This window comes from Lutra lutra, chromosome 7 (genome assembly GCF_902655055.1).
Source record: "Lutra lutra chromosome 7, mLutLut1.2, whole genome shotgun sequence".
Lineage (NCBI taxonomy): Eukaryota > Metazoa > Chordata > Mammalia > Carnivora > Mustelidae > Lutra > Lutra lutra.
Genome location: NC_062284.1, coordinates 91,513,314 through 91,537,765, shown reverse-complemented (window position 1 = coordinate 91,537,765; position 24,452 = coordinate 91,513,314).

Genomic DNA, 24,452 nt, shown 5'->3' with positions numbered 1-24,452 from the left:
TCCTGTGTGAGTATGTGGTGGGGGGGGTAAAGGGCATACATAGACATCCCTCAGACAATCAGAATATTTCAAATTCCTTTGGAAACAAAGCAATGCATTATTATAAATCACCTCTCCTATAAAATTTAGCACTGACTTTTTTTTTTCCTTTACTTATTACAGAAGAGAAGAGTAACAAATTAGAAGTTAACTTGAAGAGGAAAGAATTTATTTGTATTCTTAGTTCTATTTTTTTTTTAAGATTTTATTTATTTATTTGACACAGAGAGAGAGAGAATCACAAGTAGGCAGAGAGGCAGGCAGAGAGAGGGGGGATGCAGGCTCTCCGCTGAGCAGGGAGCCTGATATGGGGCTCCATCTCAGAACCCTGAGATCATGACCTGAGCTGAAGGCAGAAGCTTAACTCACTGAGCCACCCAGGTGCCCCTGTGTTCTTAGTTCTTGACTATGAATCAGTTCTGTACTAGTGTTATATCTTTCAGTTTATGTAGATGAGAGTACACTTTTATCCACATAGAATAAAGTAGAAAAAGGTTAGGCTTTCATTAAAGACATAACTAGTATTTATCTATATATTTATTCAAATAATAATTATTTGGTAAGTACTGTTTTCTGGATATTCTTGTGGCAACTAGGGATGCAATAATGAGATAAAAATGGTATCAGAATTTTTTAAAATTAGAGTTTTGTGGAGTTGGTAAATACTAATTTAAATAGAGGAAATATCAGTCCAGAGGGAGCACCAAATGTTTAAATAATTGGAAAAAAAAAAAAAAAGGAAAGGGTAGTCAACCTGGAATGAAGAAGGTATATATACAACAGATTTTAGTATTTAGTGAGGCATTAGCCTTCCTTCTTTAACTCATGCCATATATGTTAGTTTTCATAGGCTATTGACCTTTATGCTAAAAGCCAATGGATTCACATAAAGTGTTTTAAACAGTGTCATAATTAGTATGGATTCATTCATTCAAATAGATATTATCTACCACATTCCAGAATTTGTTTTAAGATAGTTTTAAAATAGTTTTAAAATGTTTTAAAATATGTTTTAAAAAAGTTTTAAAATATGTTTTAAAATAGTTTTAGATAAATCTAAAAAGATACAAGCCTAGTGTTTTTTTCCCCTAAAGCCATCATCGAGTTTTTACAGGTAAGAATCATTGAGAGATTGAACGTGGAGATTATCATCCTGACCACCATCAAGGTCAAGTTGCCAATATAAATGTCGACTAGAACTTCTTTAAATGTGCTCTCTCCAAAGGTCAGGTTAGATAGTTTGGAATGCCCCAAGTAATGTCTTCAGTAAATCAAATATTAAGCAGCTATTACCATGTTCCTATGTGTTTCTTAGTCGGTTTTGCACCAGCAGCTCTTATTTTCCTTCAGTCTTCATTACGTTTTTGAAAAATCAATAGTATCTTTTCTTCAAGAATAGCTGTCTTCAATATTGTTTGATAACTAATATTAATTTGTGAAGGAAACAACCCAAGGGGCTGTGGTTGTTTCTGATTCCTCCACTATCACCTACCTCCATCCCACCCCAAGTCAAATAATGGTCAAAATTTATTTCCAGGCAACTGAGAAGATGTTTACTGACACATCTCATCAATGGAATTAAACTGAAGACTACCATAAAGGAAGAGAGAGAGGTAGAGAATATTGTCAGGTTCGGCTTTGAGGCCAGAATTGTAGCTCTAACGATTAAGCTAGCTTACAATTTTATAGCGTCTATTTATATAATTACAAGAGAAAAGTCTCAACTTACAAAATCCAGACAGAATATCTCCTTTTGCGAGGCTAATTATAACTGCTATTTAAGGATTTTTCAAATATATATATCTCTAGATAATTACTTGAAGACACTGCCAAATTCACAACATAATGAAATTTGGTTTTTTCAAACGGCATAAAGATAGCTTTATGGTTTGCTTCTTATTTTTATATTCACAAGACGAAATCAAGCTCCTTAAAATTATGTTCTTCATAGAAATAATGCTTTTCTGACTAAGAGTCTTCTATGAATAAAGTATGTTTTTTTCTGCTCTCACTTAACAATGCTCATCCTGAAGAATTATGTGACACAATTTAACCAGGCACACTGTAGAATGTGGCAAAAGTATTCTTGCATTTTAACCAATCTGTCTGTGTGATTCTTTGAATCCTTTTCATTTTTCCATTATTAGAGATAAGTGCCTTTGTAACTATGTTCTCAGAAAAGGTAATGAACACCTGTGCCTGATCTGAATTATGAAAAGTCTGTTATTTTCCTCATGAAAAATATAAAAAGCACAGCAGAATTCTGTTACAATAATCAACCTGGGCAGTTAGGAGGAAGCATTGCTTTTTAGCGATCACTACGTGCCAACAGCCCCCCAAATGCTGATATTTAATAATTCAAGCAATTCTGAAAGAGAAAATGGCCATCTTGTAAGGATAATATCTTATATAGAATATATACTTGCTAGATAAATTATTATGAATTCTAATTAGATGTCTCAGCATCTGTAAACACCAAGTAGCTCTCAAAATTTGTAATATTATCACAGAAATAGTCAAGAATCATTCACATTTTTTAAAAATCTAAACTAGTTAGCTAATTGGCATTCACTTGTATAAGGCAACAGCATTTGAGAAGAAAGAGTCCCACACTTGAAATTACATAATCACCAGCAAAATATCTCTTTCAAATTATTTTTTATCCTTGGCAATGATATTATGTACTTCAGCAGGTAGAATTATACACAATCTTGTTTTTAAGGATGTAGTTTTTAAACATTTCCTTTCAAATAATTGTTTTCAAATAAAAAATGTTAAGTTACCTCAGTTCAATTAGATATTCATTAGGAAGGAGAACTAAGGGGAAAGAAGAGAAGGACAGATTATCCTTCCACAAAGTCTGATCATCAAAGGGGGAGGGTGGAAATAAGGAGGAAGAACAATAAGTATTACCCATACACTGAGACTGAAAAATAGATGATTTAAATGATACAATAAGTCAGTAGAAGAGCTAGAAACTGGGGCACCTGGGTGGCTCAGAGGGTTAAGCCTCTGCCTTCGGCTCAGGTCATGATCTCAGGGTCTTGGGATCGAGCCCCACGTCTGGCTCTCTGCTCAGCGGGGAGCCTGCTTCCTCCTTTCTCTCTGCCTGTCTCTCTGCCTTCAAATGAATAAATAAAAAAAAAAAATCTTAAAAAAAAAAAAAAAAGAGCTAGAAACCAATTTGTCCAAAGATCAAATTAAAATTTGAATTAAATAAATTCAATAAAATTAAAATTTTCCGCACTATTATGTATTTTATTGCTGACCAAAAAAAAAAAAAAATATGCTAAACAGTAACAGGCTTTAGATAATGTTAAAATAACATATACCAACATGGAGTCATGATGAAAGAAGGATACAAAAGTCATTCAGGTAGAGATTTCAACCTTAAATGTACTCAATTAGGGCCTGAAACCTTAGGGATTTAATAACTATAGGTTGAATTTAGTGAGATTGATGTCAGTTGGGCCAAAAGTTTAAAGTGGAAAAATGGTGATGCAAATTGATAAAGTAGTTGGTTTGTTGTGGCAATACTGACACCATTAAGTGATACTTGCTGTTGCTAAATAAATGAATATGACATATTGCAAAGGTTTTAGGAGTTCATACACAGGATGGCAACTTCATAAGAATGTAAAATTGAGCATTTTTATCATTATAAATATATCAAAATGTTGAAGAAAATTTTGGTTTATCCCTTATTCCTGTTAAGGAGCATTGCATAGTGTCCAGATTTAAGTTATTCATCTGTGTAGAATTGTTTGTGTGGACATATGCTTTCATTTTTTTATGGAGGAAATTAGAAGTAGAACCACTGGATTGTGTGATAGGGAAATTTTTAACATAAGCCACTGTTTGTATTAAAAATATAAGAGAATTTTGTATATTGTATATTTTGTATGTTGACAATACATATTGACAATGTATCCTGCAACACTGTTAAATTCTTACCTGTTCTAGTAGATTTCTGTTATAGATTCCTGGAATGTTTCTACATACATAATCATGCCTCTCTCTCATCTTATTGAGACCAGCAGGCTGGTGTGTGAATGTCCTTCTTATGGCAATGACAGAAGGTCAAGAGAGCAAACAGCTACTCACCAGCCAACTCCAGTTGCCAGACATGTGAGTAAGCCCATCTTGGATTATCCAGTTTCACTTCATAGGCCAGAAGAATGGCTTAGCTTAGTCAAGCCCAAATTCCAACCCCCAAAATCTTAAGACATAATAATAATCTTTCTTTTAAACTGGAAAGTGTTTGGGTTGTTTTTTTTTTTTATTTTTTTTATTTTTTAATTTTTTTTTATTTTTTCAGCATAACAGTATTCTTTATTTTTGCACCACACCCAGTGCTCCATGCAATCCGTGCCCTCTACAATACCCACCACCTGGTGCCCCCAACCTCCCACCCCCCACCCCTTCAAAATTCTCAGATCGTTTTTCAGAGTCCATAGTCTCTCATGGTTCACCTCCCCTTCCAATTTCCCTCAACTCCCTTCTCCTCTCCATCTCCCCTTGTCCTCCATGCTATTTGTTATGCTCCACAAATAAGTGAAACCATATGATAATTGACTCTCTCTGCTTGACTTATTTCACTCAGCATAATCTCTTCCAGTCCCGTCCATGTTGCTACAAAACTTGGGTATTCATCCTTTCTTTTTTATTTTTTTTTAACAGCTTTATAAACATATATTTTTATCCCCAGGGGTACAGGTCTGTGAATCGCCAGGTTTACACACTTCACAACACTCACCATAGCACATACCCTCCCCAATATCCATAACCCCACCCCCTCTCCCAACCCCCTCCCCCCATCAACCCTCAGTTTGTTTTGTGAGATTAAGAGTCACTTATGGTTTCTCTCCCTCCCAATCCCATCTTGTTTCATTTACTCTTCTCCTACCCCCTCAACCCCCCATGTTGCATCTCCTCTCCCTCATATCAGGGAGATCATATGACAGTTGTCTTTCTCCGATTGACTTATTTCGCTAAGCATGATACCCTCTAGTTCCATCCACGTCGTCGCAAATGACAAGATTTCATTTCTTTTGATGGCTGCATAGTATTCCATTGTGTATATATACCACATCTTCTTTATCCATTCGTCTGTAGATGGACATCTAGGTTCTTTCCATAGTTTGGCTATTGTAGACATTGCTGCTATAAACATTCGGGTGCACGTGCCCCTTCGGATCACTACGTTTGTATCTTTAGGGTAAATACCCAGCAGTGCAATTGCAGGGTCATAGGGTAGTTCTATTTTCAACATTTTGAGGAACCTCCATGCTGTTTTCCAGAGTGGTTGCACCAGCTTGCATTCCCACCAACAGTGTAGGAGGGTTCCCCTTTCTCCGCATCCTCGCCAGCATCTGTCATTTCCTGACTTGTTCATTTTAGCCATTCTGACTGGTGTGAGGTGATATCTCATGGTGGTTTTGATTTGTATTTCCCTGATGCCGAGTGATATGGAGCACTTTTTCATGTGTCTGTTGGCCATCTGGATGTCTTCTTTGCAGAAATGTCTGTTCATGTCCTCTGCCCATTTCTTGATTGGATTATTTGTTCTTTGGGTGTTGAGTTTGCTAAGTTCTTTATAGATTTTGGACACTAGCCCTTTATCTGATATGTCATTTGCAAATATCTTCTCCCATTCTGTCAGTTGTCTTTTGGTTTTGTTCACTGTTTCCTTTGCTGTGCAAAAGCTTTTGATCTTGATAAAATCCCAAAAGTTCATTTTTGCCCTTGCTTCCCTTGCCTTTGGTGATGTTCCTAGGAAGATGTTGCTGCGGCTGAGGTCGAAGATGTTGCTGCCTGTGTTCTCCTCGAGGATTTTGATGGATTCCTTTCTCACATTGAGATCCTTCATCCATTTTGAGTCTATTTTCGTGTGTGGTGTAAGGAAATGATCCAATTTCATTTTTATGCAAGAGTTGATAAATAAGCCAAAGACCAGTTCAAAATATAAATTATAGATACTTTAGAAAACATGTAAAATAACCATCAGTTTTAGATTTAAGCAAAGTTTAATGGATCCTTCTGTGTAACAAATTCTGTTCTATTAACTTGACTCTCAGTAAATAGCAAAAACATTTTATTCTATTTAGATAGCTACAAGTATGATATAAAAATAAATTCATTATTTTCTCTTAGCCTATAACTAAATGACTCTGCCTTATAGCAATTATCAATCCTTTTCTCATTTATTTTTTACCACCCATTTAACTAGTAGTGTGTAGAGTCACACAAGTACACTATAAGTAAACTATTAATTTAAATATGTTTTCTTTCCTGGTGGATTTTCAGTCATTGATTTTTTAAGGAGTAAAATCTGGCCCCCTCTAAACGTTATAGCTGTCAACAGGCATAAAAATAAAGCACCAGGCTCAGTGCAGGTAATTTTACTAGATGCTTTTTATTACAGAGATCAGAGAAAAAACTCAGGCAAGGCAATAAAGATGGAAAATCTTGACTATTTGAAGGTTGGTTAGCTATGGCTCAATCAAGTTGACACTTTGTACGTGGTGTGTCTTTTGAACTACTTCCACCTTTGGAACAAAGAGGCAGTCTTTCAGAGGGCTCAATTTTGATGTCAAAGGTTAAATTGATTTGAAATTATCTGATGCTCTGGAAGGCAGAGTTGTGAAGCTACTTCTATTAAGGTGAGGAAGATAGAGTAATGTTGAGAATGGTACATATAATACCTGATATTTGGAGGAGGGGGAAAGTGTTTCTGAAAACTATTTGGCCTTTTAATTGTAGTCACCATGACAAATTACGTGAATCATATTATAAATATATAGAGAGTATATATTATACTGACAGAAGAAAGAACTAAATGTGTATTAAAGAGTTAAATAAATTTTAAGTTCTTAGTTCTTTGCAAAGTTGAAACTGAAATAGTGTTGATAATTGGGACAAGGGTAACATTAGGTCAAAACCCAAATACAGGAGTTAGAAAATTAGTGAAACTGCAGCCATAGATAATCTAGGGCTGGAACTACAAGACTCAAATATTCACAAAGCTGAAATTCGGACAAGTTGCATTTTCACATTGAATACCTATCACTTATCACTGTACATGTTAAGTAGCAAGTATGAATAAAATTTACTGTTAATGAATGACTGCACTGAGGAGCAAAGTTTTACTTATCTGAAAAAATAAAATTTGAAAAATACAAGTAAGGAGTTTGGTGTTATATTAAAATTAAAAAAAAAAAAAAACCCTATTTTCTCTGCTCCTGTAAGTGACTTTGCCTAGCAGCAATTATTAATCTTTTTATTTGTCAGTTTCATTTGATGGATAAATCTTTGTTTTCTCTCAATATATTTTCAAAAAACAAAAAAATTAAATCACACAATTGTAGCTCAGTATAAAGCTTTAGATGACAATACGATTGGTGAATTATTCTTACCAAAATTTCAAAGCCTATTACAATTTTGCTCTTTTAACCCAAAGTAATGTTTCCTCTTCTTTAGGTATATAATGCTGAAGAAAAAGAACCACAGTGAGAACATTAGTAACAGCAAACTTCAAATTTGATTATCCACTGTGTGAAGAGTATTCTCTACACAATCTCTGAAAACATTTTATATGAGGAGTGACAATTGTTATTGTAGTGGTTGACCTGATGTCACTTAAATTGTCAGAGGTGATAGCCTCTAAAACAGACATTTGTAATAGAAGCACTAACAAGAACTACAGCTGTAGCAAAACAGGGATTTTTATCTGGAGTAATCCTGCTGAGCCTTTGATAAATAAACTACAAAAGTAAAAGTTAAAAATTTTCAGTTTTCAAAGCATAAAACCATATACTTTTAGCTTTATGTACATGTATCCACTGAACAAAGAGTGGCTCTGAAAAAATTTTTCCAAAGACCCACAAATAAGCTATACGTGCTATCATTTTATATCTATATATATAAGCAAAAAGGAAAGTTTTTTTTCAGAAACAGTAAAACAGGAGTCAAAATATGTTTCCAAAAATCCAGTTTCAAGAAGTTTTAGCTATAAAGAACAAATTACTTTTATGTTATTAAAAAAATAGACCTATTGTGTTCAGCTATAGAAAATCCCCACATAAAATAAATACTTCTTTGAACAACAGTAAAGACAGTCTTGAAAAATCTACCTGGGTTTTTGCTTTTGAAATTAACTGAACATAACCTATACTTTGAAGCTATAATTATCAAAATTCTTTCAGATGATCATCCAAGCCAGGATTTGCATATCTATCTCCTTTGGCAAAATAAGAGACAGGAATAACTGATAGCAATAAACAATCTTCTCTCTGAGAAGAAATGTGTAGGATCATATATCTGTTACTATTCTTCAATCTCTTCAATCTCTTCTTTGCATTATAAATAGCAAACATACCACAGAACAGTTTTCCATGCAGGCCCTCTTGTAAAGCATGAGGCTTTAGTCAAATGACATGAAAAATTCACACAATTTTTTCCTTGAAAATATCCACAATATCATATGAACAGCCTTTTGATACTGAAATGAAAGGAATATAGATTACAAGAAAATTGTGTATTTTGTTCGGTTTTGTAAATTAAAATATCATATGGCATTTACACACCCTACAGTTATAATTTGAGATTTAAATATTTATTAGTATTGCTCAAACAGGAAAAATAAGTTGATACCACTATACTATAGAAATATTATATTTTATTTAAAACAAATGAACGAGCATTGTATCTTAAATAAATATGTGAAAGGCAATTGTAAAAGCTCCTAATAAATTATATGGCACAGAGCATAAACCAATTTTTTGAATACTGAGAAGTAGTTTCATTTAATTAAAACTTTAAAAATCACTGGTCCATAAAACTCTAGACTCAGGGATCAATACCCATATGTATGATTTATTTTTAAAGCCACACAGAAAAATTGTTTCCCAAAATGTTATGTGAATTTAAACTGCCTGTATAGGGAAAAAATATTGTGGTTAATTAAAGGAAATTTCCAAAAAAAGTAAATAAAAACTCTTAACTTTAAAAAAATATATGTAGAAAGATTAGGCAATATGTCAATATGTCTCATTGCTCTATTCCATGAATTGATGTAAATAATACCCTCTCCAAAATAGTGGAGAGAACCTAAAACAGCACCATATTCTAACAAAAAAAATATGTATTTTCAACAAATTCAATAAATTTTTCTTTGGCATGCCGATACAGTCCAGACTGAATCTAGTTACCAAGGTCAACAACAAAGTCTTCTTAGGAAATGTTTCAGTTTTTAAAAAGGTAAGTAAAAGACTATATTGATGCAACCACAACAAAACTCTTTAGGCACAAGCCGGCAAAGAAAAACATCGGTGTCTTCTTGGGGCATTTTGTTAAAATTGTGGATCAGGATCATTTGTAAGTTTCTAGAAAGTTTTAGCTTGTGGCATATTGAGCCACTGAGAATTTGGAGTTAGCTTTCCACACTATAACACTTTCTCAAGGACATCTCTCCCTTGGGAGAGAGAGATCTGCAACACTGTCTCCCCATTCCTCTATACCTATGCTAAAACAAGCGAGGTGTACTTTAAAGCAAAACTATTTAATATATCCAGGTTAATAACAATAAATAATTTTAGATAAAACCATTTTTTACAGATAAAGAAGGTTATTATAAAATGATACATGAGATTTGTATGGAATCAGAATAGACCCCAAATTGCTAAGGAAATGTTGAAAGAGAAAAACAAAACTGGCGGCATCACGTTACCTGATTTCAAGCTTTACTACAAAGCTGTGGTCACAAAGACAGCATGGTACTGGCATAAAAACAGACGCATAGACCAGTGGAACAGAGTAGAGAGCCCAGATATGGACCCTCAACTCTATGGTCAAATAATCTTCGACAAAGCAGGAAAAAAATATATAGTGGAAAAAAGACAGTTTCTTCAATAAATGGTGCTGGGAAAATTAGACAGCTATATGTAGAAGAATGAAACTCGACCATTCTCTTACACTGTACACAAAGATAAACTTGAAATGGATAAAAGACCTCAATGTGAGACAGGAATCCATCAGAATCCTAAAGGAGATCTTAGGCAGTAACCTCTTCGATATCAGCCACAGCAACTTCTTTCAAGATATGTCTCCAAAGGCAAAGGAAACAAAAGCAAAAATGAACTTTCGGGACTTCATTAAGATCAAAAGCTTCTGCACAGCAGAGGAAACAGTCAACAAAACAAAGAGGCAACCCACAGAATGGGAGAAGACATTTGCAAATGACAGTACAGACAAAAGGCTGATATCCAGGATCTATAAAGAACTTCTCAAACTCAACACACACAAAACAGATAATCATGTCAAAAAAAGGGCAGAAGACATGAACAGACACTTCTCCAATGAAGACATACAAATGGCTATCAGACACATGAAAAAATGTTCATCATCACTAGCCATCAGGGAGATTCAAATTAAAACCACATTGAGATACCACCTTACACCAGTTAGAATGGACACAATTAGCAAGACAGGAAACAATGTGTGTTGGAGAGGATGTGGAGAAAGGGGAACCCTCTTACACTGCTGGTGGGAATGCAAGTTGGTGCAGCCAATTTGGAGATTCCTTAAGAAATTCCTTAAGAAATTAAAAATAGAGCTTCCCTATGACCCTGCAATTGCACTACTGGGTATTTACCCCAAAGGTACAGAAAGGTATAGTGAAAAGAAGGGCCATCTATACCCCAATGTTCATAGCAGCAATGGCCACAGTCGCCAAACTATAGAAAGAACCAAGATGCCCTTCAACGGACGAATGGATAAGGAAGATGTGGTCCATATACACTATGGAGTATTATGCCTCCATCAGAAAGGATGAATACCCAACTTTTGTAGCAACATGGATGGGACTAGAAGAGATTATGCTGAGTGAAATAAGTCTAACAGAGAGAGTCAATTATCGTATGGTTTCACTTATTTGTGGAGCAAAACAAATAACATGGAGGACATGGGGAGATGGAGAGGAGAAAAGGGAATTGAGGGAAATTGGAAGGGGAGGTGAACCATGAGAGACTATGGACTCTGAAAAAAAATCTGAGGATTTTGAAGGGGCTGGGGGTGGGAGGTTGGGGGAGCCTGGTGGTGGGTATTATGGAGGGCACGTATTGCATGGAGCACTGGGTGTGGTGCATAAACAATGAATTCTGTTACACTGAAAAGAAATTAAATTTTAAAAAAAGATACATGGCATTTTAAATACACTGTGCTTAAAACCTAGCATGAATATGTAAAAAGTAAATGTAAGTAGAAACGCAGGAATAATTGGAGAAATCCTTCATTATAGTGGGATATTTAAATATACATCCCATTAATTGACGAAGCAAGTAATTAGCAAAACAGTATTGAACAACACAATTAACAAATATGATACTGTCAACATGTAAAGAATTCTGCTTTCAACAATTATAATTGCTCCTTATTTGCAAATACATATGGAACACATACATGTATTTTTATAGTCAAAGTCTCAGCAAATTTTATTAATAATTTTTTTGCATATACTATGTTCTCTACAAGGTAATTTAATTGGAAGTTAACTTCCAAATGATAAATCTAAATTCCAAAACATATCTAAATTAAAATAATTTATTGACTCATGTAATGAGTCATGAAATAAACCATATATCAACTATGAATTATAATTTGCCCTTTAAAATATTTAAACTCAAATATAGCTAAAATACTAATCATCAAAATTATCTTATATCATGGAGGTGAGGTTTTACAGGAACTTCACAGCAATGAATGCTATTTTTTTTTTAAGATTTTAGTTATTTATTTGACAGAGAGAGAGGCATGAGCAGGGGAGAGGTAGGCAGAGGGAGAGGGAGAATCAGGCTCCCTGCTGAGCAGGATGGCCCAACAGGGGACTCAATCCCAGGATGCTGGGATCGACTTGAGCCAAACTGAATACTATTTTAAAGGGGAAAAATGCAAATATTCTTGGTCTGGCAGGCAAAGTTTCTACTGCAAAAAAAAAAAAAAAAAAAGTGATGTAAGTAACTGGAGATTAACCCAGAAGTAAGAAATTTAAACCTGAGAAATGGGCAACTAAGCGATGAGCCACAGCAATAAATACATACATACATACATACATACATACAACAATAACAACAACGACAAAAGAAAACTAGAAGTAAACTGAAGGAATTAGCATTGTACTGAAGGTCCTAGCCTATATAACAGGAAAATAAAGAAAAAAAAAGATTAAAAGCATGAGATTGAAGAGATGGAAATAAAAGTGTCATTATAAATCATATGATTACCTATGTACATAATCCAAAAAAGTTTATTTTCAAAACTAGAATTAATCAGTGAAATTAACAAGTATCTCAATATATGGAGTCAATTACATTTCTATACAATGCAATTGTTAGCCTACAAAAAAATTGGACTACCTAATATTAAGAGTCACATTTTACTATGCAAAAAAAATCTATAAATATGTAGAATTAGACAAAAGAATTATAAGAACTCTATATAAAATTATACAATTTTACTTAAAGGCCTTAAAATGTTTTACACAAATGGCGATATCCTGCTTTTTTTGTTTTTTTTGTTTTTTTTTATGATTTTATTTATTTATTTGATAGAGAGAGAGACAGTCAAAGAGGGAATACAAGCAGGGGAAGCAGGAGAGGGAGAAGCAGGCTTCCCAAGGAGCAGGGAGCCTGATGTGGGGCTGAATCCCAGGATGCTGGGATCATGACTAGAGCCCAAGGCAGACACTTAATGACTGAGCGACCCAGGCACCCCTTGTTTTTGTTGTTGTTGTTGTTGTTGTTTTAATAAGATTTTATTTATTTATTTGAGAGGAAAGGAAGAGAGCAGAGCAGGATAGGGAGTTGGGGGGTGGTGGGGAAAGGCAGAAGGAGAGACAGAAGCAGACTACCTGCTGAGCAGGAAGTCCCATGTGGAGCTCCATCTCAGGACCCCAGGGGTCATGACCTGAGTAAGAGGCAGATGTTTAACCAACTGAGCCACCCAGGCACCCCTATCCTGTTTTTATTAATAAGAATATAATATATAAAAATCTTGACTTATTTAAACTGTGTTATACATTAAAAAACTATACTTAAATCCCTTCTGAATTTTAAATACAATTTCACATGTTAATTTAAAAATACACATTACAGAACAAAGGGCTATGTATAACTACTATACTGTATTCATGGTTATAACTGTAAGGAAATGGCTTATGTTGTACCAGACATAAAAATGTAATAATAAAAACAACAATACTCCTACAGTGGTAATAAACTGAAATGGAATAAAATACCTCAAAGTCAGATTCCCTGTTATATCAAATCTTGATATGACTCTGAAGTAGAACGGCACACATAGCAAAGGAAAGGAGAAACCCTTTAGTAAGCTCGGCTAGTTAAATTAGTCAGCCATACTAAAATAAATAAATAAATAAATAAATAAATAAATAAATAAATAAAGAGAGAGAGAGAGAGGTTTTGACTTTTGCTAAAATCAATTCTAAATATATTAAGAGCCTACATAAAAGCTTTTATAACAGTAAAATGTTTGATTTTTCTTTTAAGAAAATATCAGGAGTTGGGCACTCTGGGTAGCTCAGTTGGTTAAGCAACCAACTCTTGATTTCAGCTCAGTCATGATCTCAGAGTGGTGAGATCAGGCCCTGAATGGGTCTCTGAGCTGAGCATGGAGCATGGAGCCGGTTTAAGATTTTCTCTCTCCCTCTCCCTCTGCCCCTACCCTAACCCCTGCCCCTGTTTTCTCTCTCTCCAAAAAAGAAAGATGGTGGGGGGGGGTAAGGAAAGGGAAGGAAAGGAAAGGGGAGGGGAGGGATGGGGAGTGAGAAAATGTAAGATTTTTTTTTCTGATTTTGTAATAAGCAATGATTTGTTCAATAGTACACATTAAACATTGAAATATCAACAGAATTAATTTTAAGAACAGTAGTTAATCAAAAGATACTAAAGAAAGTACAATGAACTACAAAATGATAAAAAACATTTTAGAAAAATATAAAGCAAGGGCTGTCTGTTGTATGTGAATTATATCTCAATCATATTTTTTAAATAAGTAAGAAGGCTAATTCCTCCTGTTTCAAACAAGGGGAGTTGGGTGCCTGGGTGGCTCAGTGGGTTAAGCCGCTGCCTTCGGCTCAGGTCATGATCTCAGGGTCCTGGGATCGAGTCCCGCATTGGGCTTTCTGCTCAGCGGGGAGCCTGCTTCCCTCTCTCTCTCTGCCTGCCTCTCTGTCTACTTGTGATCTCTCTCTGTAAAATAAATAAATAAAATCTTTAAAAATAAAATAAAATAAAAAATAAAAAAATAAAACAAGGGGAGTCACTTCTCATGCTTTTTTTAAAAAGCATTTATTTAAACAAAATGTATAATTGTAACTTCTTTTTCTGTTTGAAATGTATGTAAATCTCAAGAATCCGAAACCATCCCGGACATGTAATCATCAAAGATGATGGCACATTACCTCCCTCTTTCTGTAGGAGTAGGATGCCCAACTTCTGTGGGCATTTAACTCCAAGTTGCAAAGCTACTTCCTGTCAGAAGGATATGGGAAGCTTATTTTTTCCTATAGAGAAAGCCAAACTGCTAACACAAATAGTCACCCAACTACTAAGTGAATTTAAAATGAGCTATGACAAATGATATATCAAATCCTCTTACTTGAGGACTTGTTATTGTTCATCTTGAGAATACATGCAGTCAAATGCTCTACAACTGAGCTATACTCCCTTGAGAACACATATGAAGTGGGTTGTATTCACTTGGTCTCATAAAAGGGTGAGGTTTCTTTCTGTCTTTGCAATATTTTTGGTAGACTGTGACACCCTTCACGTTTTTTTTTTTTTAAGATTTTATTTATTTATTGGACAGACAGAGATCACAAGTAGGCAGAGAGGCAGGCAAAGAGAGAGGAGGAAGTAGGATCCCCGCTGAGTAGAGAGCCTGATTCAGGGGCGATCCCAGGACCCTGGGATCATGACTGAGGCGAAGGCAGAGGCTTTAACCCACTGAGCCACCCAGGTGCCCCCACATTCTGGTTTAATGCTTATTCATAAATAAATTTGTCTCCTTTCTCTTCTAGCTTGGTGGAGTGGTTTTCTGGGTTGAAAGGAAACTATTTAGAGTTATCTTTTCCCAAGAATTCTGATGATGGAGACTGCATCTGGCAGTTTCTGAATTATGGAAACTAGATGAAGGTCTGTGGCCATACTTCAGTAAGGTAAACGACCCTGAGTTATGAGAAGTCTCCCTTCTAGCTTTCTACTCTTTTGGAATACTAGTTGGAAAAAACACTCTTTCCAAATAGGAGATTTTACTGTTGAATATCATTAGTCATAAAGTCTGTGAAATCCAAGCAGAACTACCTTATAGTTGAAAAATATGAGAGGCAGGAATGTTGTCTGCAGGTTTTTCTCTTTAAAAGTTAACATCTGTCATATTTAAAATGAGTATATGAAAATACAATCTTTTTTTAAAAAGATTTTATTTATTTATTTGACACAGAGATATCACAAGTAGGCAGAGAGGCAGGCGAGAGAGAAACGGGGAAGCAGGCTCCCTGCTGAGCAGAGAGCCCAATGCAGGGCTCTATCCCAGGACCCTGAGATCATGACCTAAGCCGAAGGCAGAGGCTTTAACCCACTGAGCCACCCAGGCACCCATGAAAATACAATTTTGCAGTGACTAAAGGACTTCTTTCTTTCTTTCTTTTTTTTTTATTATTTGAACCAACCCATGTTTTTGTTGGGATTCTTTTACATTCCTCTTCCAAAAAAATAAATTACTGTTATTTATGGAATCAATATCATTCTTTAAAAAAAAAGTGACTTGGCTTAGTCACGAAAAAAGACTGAGAAAAATAAAAGAGGGAAGGCAGTAATTAAAGGCATTGTCCCATTCACAGAACACACCTCTTCCTTTTCCTACTGCCCCTGCTGCCCTGCTTCTCCTGCATTTCACGATCCCCCCCTGCCTCCATTTGACTATAGGGAACTGAGGGGAAGATTATCTTTTAGGTGGTGGTCCCTTTCATTAGTATTAGTACATTTCCCTTTAAAAAGCAATGAGGGCACAACTTCTTTAGCTGGTAATGAATTGCCTGCTCTGTTTGAAAACACAGGTTCATGTGCCTGGTGGTTTAGCCCAGATTATACCTTTGTTGGTCTCTTCTCATCCTCACACCTTATAGCTATGAAACCTATATGATAAACAGACCTGATCAGGGACTAATAGAGAACTTGGATAAAAGACTGTGCCCCATGAAGGCCACAGGATAGAATGTGCTCTACTAGTTGAAAAATGGCAAATGAACAAGTCACAAGTCACTAATCTGATGCATATAAACAAGGAAGGAGAGAACAACATGCTATTTAATTTACATTTTTTTTTCTTATTTCAATGCAAAGAAAACCAGCAAAATTGTGCCATTGAGAAGCTACTCAGGACTCAAGGTGCCTGTACTTACGATCTCTGTGAATTCAAAATAATTAAGCCTAATATGAAATATTGAAATAATAATACCTACTTCAGCATTGTTAAGAGTTAATGAGATAATGAATGTAAATCTCCTGATACATTTTTGGCACACATAGGCATTTATTTAATGATCTTATTAAGGTTATAATTATTATAATCATAATTTATCAATAAATCACATGTAATAAGAGCATCGGATTCAACATCTATTCTGTGAGCTGTTACAATCTTTCAAGAAACATATACATCACTATCATAAACAATTAAGTTATCTTTTATTGTAGAAATAAAATACTAACAAATTGAGTCTAAGATCCAGTTAAAATTTAAATAAAGTCCACTGGGATTTTTTTAAAGATGCAAGTGGGGCAGGATAATTTATCGAGATATTAACATGTGTTTTATTCTCCCTAACACTCTCTTTTCTTTTTATAGTAGTGAGACTTCTGGTTTCCTATCCCTGGAAAGCGGGATTTGTATTGCCAGGCTAAATAAGAGTAAGCATGAGTACAACTACGTGCCTGTTTTTTGTTTTGTTTTGCTTAATGTTTTGTTTTGTTTTTATTTCTAGGTGCTTGATGTTCCTGAGGGTATCTTGTTAATATAGAATACAGTTTGATAGATTTTAAATTTTGAGAGAGGGAAGACAGATTCCCCAATACTCCAGAGAGATCCCAGTGTGGAAACTATACTGTGTCTTGCTCTCCTTAGGCAGAGTGGGATGAAAATATCTGAGTGTTAGAGATAAACTCAAATGGATGAAAGACCTCAACGTGAGGCAGGAATCTATCAAAATCCTAGAGGAGAACATAGACAGTAACATCTTCAGCATTGGCCACAGCAATTTCTTTCAGGACACATTTCCAAAGGCAAAGGAAACAAAAGTGAAAATGAACTTTTGGGAATTCATCAAGATAATAAGCTTCTGCACAGCAAGGGAAACACTCAACAAAACAAAGAGGCAACCCATGGAATGGGAGAAAATATTTGCAAATGACACTATAGACAAAGGACTGATATCCAAGACCTATAAAGAGCTCTTCAAACAACTCAACACCCAAAAAACAGATAACCATGTCAAAAAATGGGCAGAAGACATGAACACACACTTCTCCAAAGAAGACATACAAATGGCTAACAGACACAAGAAAAAATGTTCATCATCATTAGCCATCAAGGAAATTCAAATCAAAACCATTGAGATACCACTTTACACCAGTTAGAATGGCCAAAATTAATAGGACAGGAAACAACAAGTGTTGGAGAGGATGTAGAGAAAGGGGAACCCTCTTACACTGTTGGTGGGAATGCAAGTTGGTGCAGCCACTCTAGAAAGCAGTGTGGAGATTTCTCAAAAAATTAAAAATAGAGCTACCCTATGACCGTCCAATGGCACTAATGGGTGTTTACCCCAAAGATACAGATGTGGTGAAAAGAAGGGCCATTTGTACCCCCATGTTCATAGCAGCAATGGCCACAGTCGCCAAACTCTGGGAAAGAGCCAAGATGCCCTTCAACAGACAAATGGATAAAGAAGCTATGGTCTATACCTACAAAGGAATATTATGCAGCCATCAGAAAGGACAAATACCCAACTTTTGTATCAACGTGGATGGGACTGGAGGAGATTATGCTGAGTGAAATAAGTCAAGTAGAGAGAGCCAATTATCATATGGTTTCACTTACTTGTGGGGCATAAGGAAAAACATGGAGGACATCAGGGGAAGGAAAAGGAAGTGAATTTGGGTAAATTAGAGGGAGAGACAAAGTATGAGAGACTATGGACTCTGAGAAACAGAGTTTTGGAGGAAAAATCATTGCACTTCATCTTGATCCTCCTGTTTTAACTGGAGAGTAAAGAAAAGGAACCCCATACTTGAGTGAGCTTCCACAAAGACCCATCAGACCTACATGAGCCATACATTACCCCACAATGGGGTAAAGGCCACCTGAGTCTGTGATGTTGACTTTCCCTGGGCCCAAGATGGAATACAATATAGACCTTGTTCTTTGATGCTACTCTGTTCTTTTTCAAAACATCTATAAAAAGCCTATATTGAACATGTTTGGTTTAAAAATTGATTCAATTGAATTAAACATCAAGGTGGGAAAATTTAAAAAAAAAGTATAAAAACTCAAACTAATGTGAAAGATATCCTACAACACAGATGTCAGGCAGAAGCTGTGGTTGAACAGACATTTTGAGCTCAGTGATCCAGCAGCCCTGAGGAGTACAGAGACAGAGCTGCCAAATTTTAGAAATACACTTTCCTATCTGGCTTACTGATTAGTTCAAGTGCTACTGCCAAGGCTCTAATTTCACCACCATTTTTTATTGTCCTTCCTCTATAACACTTACAAGGCATGGCTCTTACTGGTCTTCCCAGCTCTGCTTGGTGCCTTTGGAGGGGCAGAGACACAGAAACACCAGCTTTCTACTTGGTTTAGGCACTGACAAATACCCTAGGCTTCCAGCACAGCTGCTTCTCAAAGCTGTTGATTTGCAGTATAAAAATTGATCCAAGTGGTTTGCTCTCTGTCTGTGCTGTGGCTTGCTCTTGCTCCTCCAATTAGGCAGCCTTATCTAGCTCCTGCTAGTATTCTCCTCTGGCTGTTTTCTAAGTGGAATTGTCTGCTGAATGTACTGCCTCTCTAGCCCTTCTGCATTTGACTATGGAAAACGTCATCATCAACAACAACAGGAACATAAATTTCTCACCGTACAATGCACCTATCCTTATTCTCTTGGTTTTTTTTTTGTATATAGGTAGAGTATTTACACATGTTAATAATTTCAGTGCACAGGTGGTTGGAGCAAGGAAAAAATAATGGATGAGAGATCCCCATTAGAATAAATAGTACATTTATTCCTATCAACATACAAAATTGTTTAAAGCAGTACTTTAGCCAGGTGACTGACCACCTAAAGTGATCAACTTTAATCAAGAGTATGTCATTCTTTAGATTAAAAAAAAATCAGCTGTGGAACAGTTGGAGGCTGGCTTCCACCCCCAGGGCAGTGGAAGAGAAATCAAGTGCTGAGAGACATCAGTCTGAGAAACTATGTGAATAGAAATCATAAGACTTATTTCTACCTGTATTTTCTGTAATTTACATTCATATTATCAAAATTTAGTGGATACTGAATTGTTGAATGAATTGATGAATAAATCAATTAACTTATAAAGTATAGAAGTGGAAGAGTGGGAAAATGATAAGATGAAAAAATCTTGTGGAAAGGAAACCATGAAATTAGATGCCACCAGAAGGGTTATTGAAATAATGAAAGTACTAAAAGCAAAGGGAAAGGTAACACAAATATTTTTTTTTTTATGTACCTTGTGGCATAAACTACTTTTTTCCATGTAAATGACTTTAACATTCTAAATGGTCATGCCTTATATATCATTGATTTTATGTTAAATAAAGGGTTTTAGGATAGGAGCGGAAAAAAAACTGCATATTTCAAAAGAGAATATTCATATTTTCATAATTCATATTAGAATATTCATAATCAGCTGTTTGCAACACTTATTCCTGACTGCTTATGCTGCAAAGGATTAATTCTGGTGTCTGTATATAACTGCATTTCAACAGTGGCTATTCCACTATAGGTACAAAACTGAGTCAGCATCTTCCAGGTCTGACCAGTAATCTTTTTATCCTTGTCTGTGTTTATCTTCTCCCCTTGGAGCAGCCAAGGGATCCATACACTTTCTATTAGGTAGAAAAGGAATAATGGCTTTCTTAGTATCTGAGCTCAGCAGCAAAGAAGTCTGCGATTACAGCAAAAAGAAAAAGGAAGAAGACAGGAAAAAAACAAAATGAAATAAAACAAAACAAAACAAGTGTGCCCCAGTTTCATTTAGAAGCACGTAACTTGTGTTCATTTTTTCATGAAGAGAGACAGGTGAAGTGCATCCTCTATAAGAAGTCTTCAGAGAGAATGATAAATCTGCCAGATAAGACAGACCAGTAGGAAAGTCAGAGTTAAAAACTGGGAATTATGGGAACTGAGATGAAGACCCAGTTGTTGACATTAGATCAAGTTTTAATTTCAAAGAATCTCTTTTTTCAAAAAAGTATAATATATCATCCACCTTAATTTTTATTCTTAATTATGAATTTTTTGTTTCATTTGAGTTAGTGAGAGACAAAACAAATAAAAGACACAAACATGGATACCTATATTTATCTACTATAAAATGTTTAATGAATCATTTAACACCACATCAAAAACTAATGATGTACTATACGCTGGCTAATTGAACATAATAAAAAATAAATTAAAAAAAGACATAGGAATATGTACTAAAATGTAAGTAGCAATACCTCATTACATTTTCAGTTCAAATATTTTTAAGAAATATATGTTTTATTTAAGAAAAAATTTAAAAAATAAAATATTTAAATTACAAAATAATGTGGAATGGCTATTCCCAATAGACTGGATTTTATCACAACTTTACCAGTTGGGATATATATGTATAGTAAGCAGAGATAGTTTTAAATAACTATAAAATATTACTTTATTTAAACTTAGGTACTTAAGATATACAAAGCTTTGATTTATTAGATTATTTGCAAGTAATTTTTAAAAAAGATTTTATTTATTCATTTGACAAAAAGAGAGAGATCACAAGTAGGCAGAGAGGCAGGCAGAGAGAAAGGGAGAAGTGGGCTTTCTGCTGAGCAGAGAGCCTAACACGGGGCTCGATCCCAGAACCCGGAGATCATGACCTGAGCTGAAAGCAGAGGCTTAACCCACAGAGCCCCCCAGGCCCCAAGTAATTTTTCATAATAAAATTTGGCATGAGGTTTTAGATTTAGTGAGTTCAACCTGAGGTTCACCCACGTGGTTTCTCAGAAGGTGATGTCCCTTGGTAATCCTGACTCCCCTGGTATGGTAGTCAGCCTCCAAGATAGCCCCTGGTAATTTCTAATCTTTGTATTCACACCCTTTTATAGTCCCTTCAATATTGCTAATGTTGGTCGGTGTGAACTGTAGGATATGACAGGAATGATAGTATACTGTTGTGAAGATTAGGTTATAAAAGTATGATTTCTGTTTTGATTGTTCTCTCATATACTTTTTCTTTGAGATCACTTATTTGGGGAAAGAGTATCTTGAGCAGCAGCCCATTTGGATAGGAACAAAGACTCTAGACAACAGCTGTGTGAAGAGTTTGGTTGAGAGCGGATCTTTCAGCGTTCTTCAAAGTTCCAGAAACTATAGCTTCTACCTATAGCTTATAGAATCTCATGACAGAGTGAATTCAGAGTCATACTACTGCATCACCACTTTCTTTGGCCCTAGGCACTTTTAACTATTTTCAATTTTGCCTTTGTTGACTCCTTTTTCCATTAAAATACATCTTTATCTAAATCTACATCTCTATCTCTATATATTATTATGGTATCTGTACCTCTATATGATCTGTACCTGTATCATCAATCTCTCTCTCTCTATATATATATATATCTATACATTAATTTAATTTAATTCAATAGAGAGAGAGAGAGAGAGAACACAAGCACAAGAAGGGGGAGCAGCAGACAGAAGGAGAAGCAGGCTCCCAGCTAAGCAGGGACCCTGGGATCATGACCTGAGATGAATGCAGATGCTTAACCAACAGAGCCACCCAGGAGTCCTTGTACCTATATTTATATCTCATATCTGCATAAGACAGAAGAGGGAAGGGTAAAATTTCCTCACACAGAAGTATGTATTACATTTGTTTTATCAACATATATAACTGTTGAAAAATGATATTTTACCTATACTGACTACAGTGTTATAAATTTAGAAATACACATTAAAATTTCTCTCTCACCTAAAAGTTTGCTTTCTTCTGATTTTAAAATAAATTAAAATATGTCATGTGCTTTAAAAGTAAAAGTATTATGACCCTAGGTCAACTGTACGTTAATGGAATTAATCATCTAGAGGAGCCAGCTTCTCCTGGATCCCATAGTCTCAGAAACTGAATGAGAAAAGACAAGATGGTGGTTTTATTGGAGTGATTTGTTATACAGCAACTAGTACAACTGGGTTATTTTTCTCCATTCTATATTCAAGTATAAATGAATTAGTTTTCTGATTCAGATATAAAATAAGAAGAAACAGACTGAAAAATAACACACAGGATTTATTATAACTTTGTCATTCCCTATGTATTTTAGGGCTAATTTCTTCTTTTATAGAGACATTACTGAAAAAGTTACTTTGTGAAGTCCATAAACCTTAGGTAGAGATTTTTCAAAGCATGTCATTTGCTATCATTTTAATTCCACACCTCTATCCGAGTTTCTGGGTTATTCTTTCAGAAAATAAAATAAAATAAAATAAACCACAACAATAACAAAAAACAACCAACTACAACAAACAAACAAAAAAACCTTTTCAGCCTAATTTGGTTAACTGTCAATGAACTGCTATCTGATGAGGGGTCACAAGTAGAGTCTATGATGCAAATCCAGCTTACTGCCTCTTTTTGTTAGTGAAGTTTTATTAAAAACAGCTATATCCATTCATTTAGTTACTGTATATGGCTATTATATACGGCAGTGTGTAATTGAGACCTCATGACAGGCAGAGTCTACTTATTATCTGACCCTTCTCAGAAAAATAGTTATAGATCCTTGGTCTAAGATAAGGCAAATAAATCTGTAGTGAATTTAATTTGTTCACATTGAAATCATACAAATAAAATGATGTAGAAGAAATTCTATAGAAATCCATTTTAATAAAATAAATGTGTGTGGTGTGTTCTTTTTTTCCTTCCACCTAAAGCTAAGAACTAATTATTCAAAAGAGTATTAAAAATTACATAAGACTCTAAGGATTTCAAACTATCACTTTACTTTTAGTAAAATTTTATTCTTATTCTTATTTTTGTTTTGGTTCATTTTTGAATATATGAAGGCCCACGTCATAATTAAGCTTTCTATACCACTGAAATGTCCCCAAAAGAAATTATTTAAATAGTTGGATATTTTCTTTCTGTTAAGTCATTCTTCCAAACATTTTAGTATTGGCTTTCATGGGTAACTGAATAAAATTTGTTTAAATGCTTGATGTGTTGCATGAATAATGGATTAAATAAATTGCTTAGCAAAAAGTTAGGTTTTGAACTTTACAAATATCTTTATGACATGAAACTCACATATATGTATTTATTCTATAAGATTTAGAGTTCATATTTCCTGGATGATGAGATTTATGTGTTTTATTAACTTGGGCTATTATTATGGGGTAAGCACACTGCATGCTTAAAATGATTATAAATGTATAAAATTCAGACTTGAAATAAAATATATAAATGTATTTTGAGAAATATTTCAATATTTCATTCCATTTTACTTCTGAAGTAGAGGTTAACTATAATTATTTCAGGTTGTTTATATTTATTCTTTGTTTTGTTGTATTAATTAATATATACCCATAATATCAATCTGATATACTCTCAGATATATTAATTCTACCAAAATTTTTTAAAATTAATTCTATTGGCAATAAGTGTGTAAATAAATTACTAGCACAAGACATTCTTGAAATATATATGCCACATGTAAGTGAGTGTATGTATTTTCTCAAAAGAGATTATAGGCATACATATTTTATAGGGTTAAAAGGAAAATGCAGTTTTTTAAAAGAATATTTATAAAAATATGAGTTTTTTCCAGTATTAGTTAATTAGAAAGTAATTTAATGTTAATGTTTTAGATGCAATAGAAAATCTTGCAAATTAAGCTATAAAATAGAAGACTTCATTGACTCAAATGGTAGAAAGATAGCCAAACCAGGCTGATATGCTTGAGCTCAAACATAAGAGCAGAATCCCAGTTCTTTCCAGCTTCCTGCTTTTCCCCTGTCAGTGTCTTGGCTTTAGTCTCTATACCAGTTGCAAAATGGCTATCACATC